This window comes from Apium graveolens, chromosome 1 (genome assembly GCF_009905375.1).
Source record: "Apium graveolens cultivar Ventura chromosome 1, ASM990537v1, whole genome shotgun sequence".
NCBI classification, from domain to species: Eukaryota; Viridiplantae; Streptophyta; class Magnoliopsida; order Apiales; family Apiaceae; genus Apium; species Apium graveolens.
Genome location: NC_133647.1, coordinates 24805442 through 24817362, shown reverse-complemented (window position 1 = coordinate 24817362; position 11921 = coordinate 24805442). Strand labels below are relative to the sequence as shown.

Below are 11921 nucleotides of genomic sequence, written 5' to 3'. Positions count from 1 at the left end.
GCCGCCTTCATGTGTGTTGTTGTTGGAGCCTCCATATAGCGACTAATAAGTCCAACACTATAGAGTATGTCGGGCCTCGTGCATGTCAAATATCTCAAACTTCCCACAAGACTTTTGAAATATGTAGGATCCACCTTCTCACATTCTTCAAATTTCGACAACTTCGTTCCATATTCAATGGAGGTGCTTACGGTTTGATAATTTTCCATCTTGAATTTCTTCAAAATCTCCCTTGTATAGCTTCCTTGTGATATTAGTATTCCATCATCCATTTGCTTTACTTCAATGCCAAGATAATATGACATAAGCCCAATATCGGTCATCTCAAATTCTCTTATCATGTCTTGTTTAAATTTCTCAAACATACTTGGACTATTTCCCGTGAATATTAAATCATCCACATACAAGCATGGAAGAAGAAATTCTCCATTTTTAGCAACCTTGGCATATAGAGCATGTTCATGAGGACACTTGTAAAATCCATGAGCTTGAAAGTATTTGTCAAGTCTACTATTCCAAGCCCTCGGCGCTTGTTTCAATCCGTACAAGGCCTTCTTTAACTTTAACATTTTTCCTTCTTGTCCTTTTACAATGTATCCTAATGGTTGCTCCACATACACGGTTTCTTCAAGAACACCATTCAAGAAAGCGGACTTCACATCCATTTGATGAATTTTCCATCCATTTTAAGCCGCTAATGAGATGATTAGCCTTATAGTCTCCATTCTTGCAACCGGGGCAAAAACTTCATCATAATCAACTCCATGTCTTTGATTGTAGCCTTTGGCCACCAATCTTGCCTTATATTTTTCTACCTTACCTTAGGCATTCTTCTTCACCTTATAAATCCACTTTACACCAATAGATTTTTGTCCTTTTGGAAGTGTTGCTAACTCCCATATGTCATTCTTCTTTATAGACTCAATCTCGTTGTCCATTGCTTTCTTCCACCTTTTATCTTGCACGGCTTCTTTGAAGCTTGTTGGTTCGGTTTCCTCTAGAAGACAAAGAAGTGTTAAGTCGGATATAGCGGGAACCTCTTCCGTTTCATCGTATATTTCTCCAAGACTTCAATAACATCTTGGTGGTGTCTTGTCATCATCACTTGAAGAAGATAAAGGAGTTTGTCTATCACTTGTTGCTCGTGGTGATGTGGGAGGAGTTATATTTTCTTCACTTTCTTCATCAACAAATGGAAAGAAATTATAATCTTCTTGTGTGTTGCTCCAATTCCATGAGCTCTCTTCGTCAAATACAACATCTCGACTAATAACAATCTTTCCATTGATGGGGTTGTAAAGTTTGTACCCATTTGCTCTTGCATCATAGCCAACAAACATATACTTTTCACTCTTGTAATCCAACTTTGTTCTTAGCTCATCATCGACATGTGCATAAGCTATTCTTCCAAAAACCCTTAAGTGAGCAATAGATGGACTCTTTCCCTTCCATGCTTGTTGCGGAGTTATATCTTTAACACTTCTCGTGGGACATCTATTTGACAAGTAGACGGCACAATCTACCGCTTCGGCCCAAAATTCCTTAGGCATATTCTTGCTCTTTAGCATGCTTCGAGCCATGTTAAGAATGCTCTTATTTTTCCTTTTGGCGACTCCATTTTGTTACGGTGATCTTGGAACCATTGTGGGTCGTCTAATACCATGAGCTTCACAAAATTGTAAGAACTCCTTTGAATTGAATTCACCTCCTTGATCCGAACGAATGGCTTTTATTTGATACTTGGTCTCTTTTTCAACTTGGGCTTTGAACTTTTTGAAGCATTCAAAAACTTGAGACTTCTCTTTGAGAAAGTACACCCATGTCTTGCGGCTAAAATCATCAATGAATAACAAGAAATAGCGATTCTTACTAAAAGATGGAGGATTAAAAGGCTCACATACATCGGAGTGAATGAGTTCAAGGGGCTCCTTTGCTCTTGACATAGATTCCTTTAGAAAGCTCTTTCTTGATTATTTTCCGAAAAGACATCCTTCACAAATTTGGTTTGGATGGTTGATGTGATGCAATCCATTCACCATATGCTTCTTTGATAGTGAATTTAGTCCATCAAAGTTCAAGTGCCCAAACCTAAGATGCCAAAGCCAAGAAGAATCTCCAATACAAGCCTTAAGACATTTTGGAACATCATTTTGAATTTTGAGAATAAATATACGATTCTTGGTCATAGGCACCTTTGCAATTAAATTATCATTAGAATCTCTAAAATTGAGAAATCCATCTTTCATGGTGATGGTATAGCATTTCTCCATTAGTTTCCCCAAACTCAAGATATTATTTTTCATGCTAGGCACATAATAAACACTTCAAATAAAATTATGATCTCCATTTTTCAAGCGAATTAAGATGTTACCTTTGCCTTTGATGGGCACTCCCGAAGAGTCTCCAAATGTGACTTTTCCATTCACTTTCTCATCAAGATCCACGAACAAATTTTTATTCCCACACAATTCTATTATTTTAATAGTCAAAAATATATTATTTATTTTTAACACCCCCCCTTAATTTTGACTATCCCAAGTAGACTTCGGAATTTGTTGAAGACGACACTTTTGAGAGGCTTTGTAAATATGTCACTAATTTGATCTTGGGACTTCACATAATTCAACTCCACTTCACGCCTTTCGATGCATTCCCGAATAAAGTGATATTTTGTATCAATGTGTTTGCTCCGTTCATGAAACACTGGATTTTTGGACAAAGCTATTGCCGACTTGTTATCAACCAATACTTCCGTGGACTCATTTTGTGGCATGTGGAGCTCTTCTAAAACTCTCCTTATCCATATAGCTTGACAAACACAAGAACACGCCGCCACATACTCCGCCTCACAAGTGGACAGGGTAACAATGGGTTGTTTCTTTGAACTCCATGAAAAAGATGTGTCACCAATAAAGAATACATATCCGGTGGTACTTTTTCGATCATCAATGTCACTGGCCCAGTCACTATCACAATAACCAACAAGTTTGAACTCATTTGAGTAATGATACAACAATCCATAATCCATTGTGCCTTTGAGATAACGAAGAATTCTCTTGGCCGCCTTCATGTGTGTTGTTGTTGGAGCCTCCATATAGCGACTAATAAGTCCAACACTATAGAGTATGTCAGGCCTCGTGCATGTCAAATATCTCAAACTTCCCACAAGACTTTTGAAATATGTAGGATCCACCTTCTCACATTCTTCAAATTTCGACAACTTCGTTCCACATTCAATGGAGGTGCTTACGGTTTGACAATTTTCCATCTTGAATTTCTTCAAAATCTCCCTTGTATAGCTTCCTTGTGATATTAGTATTCCATCATCCATTTGCTTTACTTCAATGCCAAGATAATATGACATAAGCCCAATATCGGTCATCTCAAATTCTCTTATCATGTCTTGTTTAAATTTCTCAAACATACTTGGACTATTTCCCGTGAATATTAAATCATCCACATACAAGCATGGAAGAAGAAATTCTCCATTTTTAGCAACCTTGGCATATAGAGCATGTTCATGAGGACACTTGTAAAATCCATGAGCTTGAAAGTATTTGTCAAGTCTACTATTCCAAGCCCTCGGCGCTTGTTTCAATCCGTACAAGGCCTTCTTTAACTTTAACATTTTTCCTTCTTGTCCTTTTACAATGTATCCGAATGGTTGCTCCATATACACGGTTTCTTCAAGAACACCATTCAAGAAAGCGGACTTCACATCCATTTGATGAATTTTCCATCCATTTTGAGCCGCTAATGAGATGATTAGCCTTATAGTCTCCATTCTTGCAACCGGGGCAAAAACTTCGTCATAATCAACTCCATGTCTTTGATTGTAGCCTTTGACCACCAATCTTGCCTTATATTTTTCCACCTTACCTTAGGCATTCTACTTCACCTTATAAATCCACTTTACACCAATAGATTTTTGTCCTTTTGGAAGTGTTGCTAACTCCCATATGTCATTCTTCTTTATAGACTCAATCTCGTTGTCCATTGCTTTCTTCCACCTTTTATCTTGCACGGCTTCTTTGAAGCTTGTTGGTTCGGTTTCCGCTAGAAGACATAGAAGTGTTAAGTCGGATATAGCGGGAACCTCTTCCGTTTCATCGTATATTTCTCCCAGACTTCTATAACATCTTGGTGGTGTCTCGTCATCATCACTTGAAGAAGATAAAGGAGTTTGTCTATCACTTGTTGCTCGTGGTGATGTGGGAGGAGTCATATTTTCTTCACTTTCTTCATCAACAAATGGAAAGAAATTATAATCTTCTTGTATGTTGCTCCAATCCCATGAGCTCTCTTCGTCAAATACAACATCTCGACTAATAACAATCTTTCCATTGATGGGGTTGTAAAGTTTGTACCCATTTGCTCTTGCATCATAGCCAACAAACATATACTTTTCACTCTTGTAATCCAACTTTGTTCTTAGCTCATCATCGACATGTGCATAAGCTATGAATCCAAAAACCCTTAAGTGAGCAATAGATGGACTCTTTCCTTTCCATGCTTGTTGCGGAGTTATATCTTTAACACTTCTCGTGGGACATCTATTTGACAAGTAGACGGCACAATCTACCGCTTCGGCCCAAAATTCCTTAGGCATATTCTTGCTCTTTAGCATGCTTCGAGCCATGTTAAGAATGCTCTTATTTTTCCTTTCGGCGACTCCATTTTGTTGCGGTGATCTTGGAACCGTTGCGGGTCGTCTAATACCATGAGCTTCACAAAATTGTAAGAACTCCTTTGAATTGAATTCACCTCCTCGATCCGAACGAATGGCTTTTATTTGATACTTGGTCTCTTTTTCAACTTGGGCTTTGAACTTTTTGAAGCATTCAAAAACTTGAGACTTCTCTTTGAGAAAGTACACCCATGTCTTGCGGCTAAAATCATCAATGAATAACAAGAAATAGCGATTCTTACTAAAAGATGGAGGATTAAAAGGCTCACATACATCGGAGTGAATGAGTTCAAGGGGCTCCTTTGCTCTTGACATAGATTCCTTTAGAAAGCTCTTTCTTGATTATTTTCCGAAAAGACATCCTTCACAAATTTGGTTTGGATGGTTGATGTGATGCAATCCATTCACCATATGCTTCTTTGATAGTGAATTTAGTCCATCAAAGTTGAAGTGCCCAAACCTAAGATGCCAAAGCCAAGAAGAATCTCCAATACAAGCCTTAAGACATTTTGGAACATCATTTTGAATTTTGAGAATAAATATACGATTCTTGGTCATAGGCACCTTTGCAATTAAATTATCATTAGAATCTCTCAAATTGAGAAATCCATCTTTCATGGTGATGGTATAGCCTTTCTCCATTAGTTTCCCCAAACTCAAGATATTATTTTTCATGCTAGGCACATAATAAACACTTGAAATAAAATTATGATCTCCATTTTTCAAGCGAATTAAGATGTTACCTTTGCCTTTGATGGGCACTCCCGAAGAGTCTCCAAATGTGACTTTTCCATTCACTTTCTCATCAAGATCCACGAATAAATTTTTATTGCCACACATATGATAATTTGCGCCGCTATCAAGATACCATAAATTATCTTCACAATTTACTTCTCCTTTATGCGCTAGAAGCAAAGTGGGCTCATCAACATTGCCTTTATCTTCAACAAAATTAGCTTTCTCCTCCACTTGATTTTTTGAAGCGTGACACTCGGAAGCATAGTGACCAAATTTTTGACAATTATAGTATTTAACATTTGACTTGCCATACCTTGGTGTAACTCTTCCTCTTCCACGGCCTCTTGAATTTCTTGTCTCGTACAATCTTTCATACTTTTGACTTTCCTCCCTTCGTTGGCCAAGACCTCTTCCTTGTCCATATAGAAATCCTCTTCCACATCCTTGTCCAAGACCTCTTTGGTTCCTCATATACCTTCCATTATTATCTTTAAAAGATAACTTTGATTGTAAGACTTGTTCAATTGGCTCTTTCTTTAACATTTTTTCTTCATGGGCTTGTAATGATCCCATAAGCTCATCAATAGTCATTTCATCTATATATTTAGCCTCCTCAATTGCCACAACTTTGTAATCAAATTTAGAGTCAAGTGAACGAAGAACTTTTTCAATAACACGAACATCACTTACCTCTTCTCCATTGCTTTTCATTTGATTGACAACGATCAAGACCATTGAAAAATAATCCGAGATTAATTCGGATTCCTTCATTCGCAAAGCCTCAAACTCGTCACGAAGTGTTTGTAGCCGAACTCTCTTTACTTTAGCATCGCTACTAAAAGAAGATTTGAGAGTATCCCAAACTTTCTTTGACGTTGTTGAGGAAGCCACTTTTTGTAACATAGAATCATCCAAATATTGATGAATGATCATGATCGCCTTTTGATCTTTCTTTCTTTGGGCTTGAAGTTGATCTTTTTGAACTTGATTCAAATTTGCTTCATTTTCGGGCACCTCCAATCCTTTCTCCACAATTTCCCACACATCATTTGCTCCAAGGATCGCCTTCATACGAATGCTCCAATTCTCATAATTATCTTTGGTGAACTTTGGCATTTGCCATGGAGACATTCCATTTGACATGATCTCCTTCTTCTTTACACCACACAAGCCTTCTTTGAAGACAAGTAGAAGTAGAACCTTTGGCTCTTGATACCACTTTGTTGGAAGAAAGGATCTCACTCAAACTCACACAAGACAATTTAGGAGAAGAAATGTATTACTTTAAAAATTACTTGATTACAAATGACTTGGTACAAGGCTTTATATAGGACTCCATAGAAAGATCTAGATAACTCTTAGACTCCAATAGACATCACTTGACCAAGATACATGTATCTAGAGGTTACATGTACCTACACCAATACATTGAACATAAAAAAATAATAATACATGTATCAAGATTATTCTAGAAACTCCCACACAATTCTATTATTTTAATAGTCAAAAATATATTATTTATTTTGAACAGATGAATAGACACTTGATTTTAGCACCTTTTTCTGGAATTATCTTAATTTATTTGACGCTAGTATCAGATAAATAATGATATTTCTTTGATATTAGCAAGTATGGATTGCCGTGATACAGTTTTTTGAGACGTCAAGTATCTTATTGAATATGATTGGGTAAGTACAGTGTTGTTATTTTTTGCGGTTTTGTAATGTATAAGACTTACACGTGATCATAATTTTATGAATAATAAAACTCTAGTAGAGGTAGTTCTTCAATACTTATTAATCCAAGTTATCGATCATAATGTAAGAGGTTTTGGTCTTCTCTTTTATTTAAATATACTAGTACAAGTCCTACTACCTTATACTTGAAGATTTTGAGATATGAAAGCACATTTAATGCCAATATAAATTATCTAACAGTGTCTATATTCTTCTGTAGTTTTTTCACAGCTCTACAAGATACAAGGTTGGGATATTTTAAAGTTGTACATCAGAAGCTTGTCCTAGCCCTTAAACAGCATGTGTTCGGATGTCTAGCAGGATATTCTTACTTTTGGTGATATGTCTGTAGCTGGATACGGCTAGCTTATTCCTTATATATCCACTGGTTTCGTTTTGTAAAATTATTATAGGTTGGGAAAAATGCTTTCAAATTGTTCTTCAAAGTGACCAAGTATCAGAAAAACTGAGATTGTTAAATGTAAAAGCTTTTAAACACAAAAAGGTTTGTTTTTTTACAATACATGAGATTATTTTTTACTGGATATGATTCTGTGTCTTCTTTAGGATATTTTCTGCATAGGTATAATGTTGAAATCATTGGAAAGTATAGGATACATGTGTATGTTTAAAAGTTAAAAAAAATAAGAGAAGTTCAGGAAAGAAAGAAATCAGATCTGGATTTTGTTATTTCTCTACTTAAGAAAAGGAGTGCGCGGGATGGGTAAAAACCTGTGAATCTTACAATACTTCAGCCATCAGCTTGTTCCAATGGAAAATATTGTATATTGATGATGCCAATGTTAATTCTTATGTATCTGCTCAATGGATCAGGTTTACATGGTTTTGAACAGATTGACAGCCTCTACAATGATGGTCTTTTCCTCAAGCTAGGTTCGCAAGATAAAATTTTGGAGAAGTTCCCTATGCTGAAGGGATCAAGTCATGCTTACCTTCTCAAATATGACATCCCAAAAATAATTTCACGTAAGCATTAGTCACCTTTTGTGATCTTTTTATAATTGATCAACCAAGACCTAAAGTCAATTTACAACTGAGCTACAATTACTACAAAGCACCTATCACTTACTACCAATATTACAGTAAAGGTTTTCCTTGTAATGAATAGAATGTTAACACTGTCAGTAACTTCTCATTTGCATTACAGAGGACAAGTTTGCATGGTTTAGAGATAACGAATTTGCTTGCCAATCAATAGCAGAGGTTAACCCCGTCACCATCGAAAGACTTAAGAGTTTTTCCTCCTGTAAGCAAGCTTGACACTGAGATCCATGGTCCTCAAGAGTCTGCTCTTAAAGAGGAACACATTGCTGGCCAACTTATCGGCATGACAGTGCAGGAGGTAATTTTAAATCACCTAAATTCCTTTTTCTTGGGAATAATAATATTCAAATCTTTACTTTTTTTTCTTTATCTTATCTTATGGAGAACTCATCCAAAAGACCGTAGACTATGTACAATAGTCCCAAATTTATCTGACTTTATCTTAATTTGCATTTTTCCTGGTTGTTGTACACAGGCTTTAAATGGAAATAAACTTTTTATCGTGGACTACCGTGACATCTACCTACCATTTATCGACCAAATAAATGCCCTTAATGGTCGTACAACTTATGCAACACGCACCATCTTTTTCTCAACTCCTTCAAGCACTCTCAAGCCTATTGCTATTGAGCTTAGCTTGCCTGGTCCTTGTTCCAGGTCAAAGAGAGTAGTAACACCTCCAGTAGATGCCACTACCAACTGGTTATGGTAGCTTGCAAAAGCCCACGTGTGTTCCAATGATGCTGAAGATCATCAACTCGTATATCATTGGTAAGCAGTGGCATTCTCTTCTACATCCATTCTTTCCTTTGTTGCATGTATATGGAAAAAATCTAGTGATTCGTTGTCTGTTGCTGGTCACACATTTACGTTTGACTCGGTTGCTAATTTTACATCAACACAGGTAAGATAAATTTATTGGTTCTGTTATGGTTAAGCAAGGTTGGGTTAATCTTATAATATATGACTATTCGTTAAATGTTAACTTTTCAGCTAGATATATTTCTTTATGAATATTTCTTGCGGAAGAGAGGTTCTTTCTGATCGTCATAGCTGGAAGAATATGATAGAGGTTGCTGTCATACTGAAAATTCTGCAGTTGCTCTACAAAGGTATATGCATGTTTGGCCATTTTTATCATTTTTATTTAGGTCAATAAATCCATAAATCTTCATGGTTTTCTTGTTAACAATAATTAGCTATACCAAGTAAAACTTAACATATGTTCCGTGTATAGCATGTGTTGCAGCGAAAGTGAAGGTTACAATTGGAGTAATCTCCCCGTACTCAGCTCAATTTTCAGAAATTGGAGGAGAACTTGGACAGAAGTATGACAATCATGACGACTTCCAGGTGCATATCAGATCCATTATGGAGTAATTTAGAGTATAATTTATGGAGTGCATGTAATCGGAAAACTGCTAAACGTTGACACCACGTGTATTTGAGAGACTTTTTGCCCGCATAGAATAGGTTATAGTTTACTTGCTTTTTTGTCACTTCTTAAAATTTTCAGAGTTCTGATACTTAAATGAACAGATAACTGATTTATTAGACCTGAGCCAAAGGAGCCTACAGGTAAATGGAAAAATTTTGTTCACTTGAGCAAAAAATTTAACACAATGATTAACACTACAGGTAAATGGAAAGATAACTGATTAATAAAGTAAATTTATATGGATGACAAAAAATTTATATGGATGGTATTAGACCCGAGCCAAAGGACCCTACAGGTAAATGGAAAGATAACTGATTCGGCTATACGGCTATATGGATGGTATAGATGCATTGATTTATTCTTGGGCAAAAAATTTATGTGTTTATTTTCTTGGATGAAAATAATTACAGGGAGGGAGATAGGGACAAGTAGAATAAGGACACAATATAAGCATTTGATTTAGGAAAGGTTAAAGAGTTAAAATTCTTGTTTTTTTTTATTTTTCTATGATGTCTTTGTAGGCTAGATATTCGTAGTAGCGGTCTGCTGTGAGTGATTGGTAAATGTAAATGCTTTTAAACATAAGAAGGTTTGTTTACACATAAATCTCTTTTGTATTTTTTATTGATTTTTAACTTTTTTTATGTCAGAGATTTAATGTCAACCAAGTTTATATCAAGTTGTGAAACTTATTGAGATGTTCTTGTGTTTTAACAGGAGGGTTAGAGTTCACGGGCTGCTCCTTCCATCATGAAGGAATAGATAAAAAGAAAACCTGAAAATATATCAGGTCTTAGAGAAGCAGCTGTGGAACATCGAAAGTTTATTCGGGGTAATAATCCTAGACATGACCAACTATTCACAGTGCCTTAATCATATTGGTTTTTTGTTAGATATTTGGATGTAATTAAAACTGTTGGTATATTGGATGTTAAATAACTTGTAATATTAAGATTGGACATTTGATAATGAATATAGTCGGCCTTCTGGTTGAATTGTGATATTGTTTTCTGGTATATTATTTTGGCTCATAGGCATGTTAACATAGGTTGATATACCAATCAAAATTACAACAGATGCAAAAGATACGAAATAGACCGGTGTTGATAATAATAAAAGGCAACGATAATTTATGAAAATTCTCATATTTTACTGCCCAAAACACATCATTTTCAAAACAAATCACTGATATCCCAATGAGGTTTTACATTAGGGCCATGTTTGTTTAATGGTATTAAGTAGGGGATAGGATTATAATCCTTTAAATTTTCCAATCCCATGTTTGTCACTAGTGAAAAGTTATCCAAGAATTATAATCCTTTAAATTATCCTATCCTATGTTTGTTTTGTTGGAGAAGAGGATAGGACTATAATCCCATCTAATATTTGGTGGGAGGAGGTATTATTTTATCCCCTACTACATGTCATTTTTTAAAAGATTATAATCGCCTCATTGTTATCCCATATGAAACAAATATAGTATTGAAAAATTTAAAGGACTATATTACAATCCCAAGTACTATCCCACAAAACAAACATAAGATAAAGTTTTAAAGGATTATATTCCAATCCTACACTTAATCCTTCCAAACAAACTTAGGATAGGATTATTTAATCCATAGGACTAATTTTGATAGGATTAGCTATCCCCGGATTATTATCCCGGGATTAAAATCCCACGAAACAAACATGGCCTAGGTGAATACAGAGGAATGATGACTGCTTAGGATACAACATTAATTTTCTTTAAGATAACCGATGTTTAATTATATCTATAACAACGGTTCAAAATTGAATCTTAGCGCAGGCCTATAAAACTGATGTCTAATATTGTTGTTTATATCAATCCAAAAAATAACCGATGTCAAAAGTACTTATTCACAACGTCCTGATTTCCATAAACGTTGTCTTTGTCTATTTTTTCCTTGTGTGTCGCATGCTTAATTTAATATAAATTACAATATAAACTAATATTGAACTCATGATCATGTGTTTAAATGTATGGTATAAAAACAAAGACATCAGTTTTTAAGTTAGAACTATTGCCTAGGTGTATCTTAGACATCGGTTGTACACCGATGTCTAAAAAACCATACCTTTCTCTACACATGCAAAGACATCGCTTTTAAAAACTTTTAACATCGGTTTACAAATGATGTCTATTGCTCTGTTTCTTGTAGTGATGACACAACCATTGCATAAGAAAAGGGAGTAGCACTTGCAATAACCATAAGTTGGATAACAGAATACTTGAATA

General features: G+C 35.5%; 1 pseudogene; it reads left to right on the top strand.

Moving 5' to 3' along the window:
* The first annotated feature begins 7881 nt into the window (after positions 1-7881).
* On the top strand, positions 7882-9001 carry LOC141659171 (linoleate 13S-lipoxygenase 3-1, chloroplastic-like; annotated as a pseudogene).
* Positions 9002-11921: the final 2920 nt, after the last annotated feature.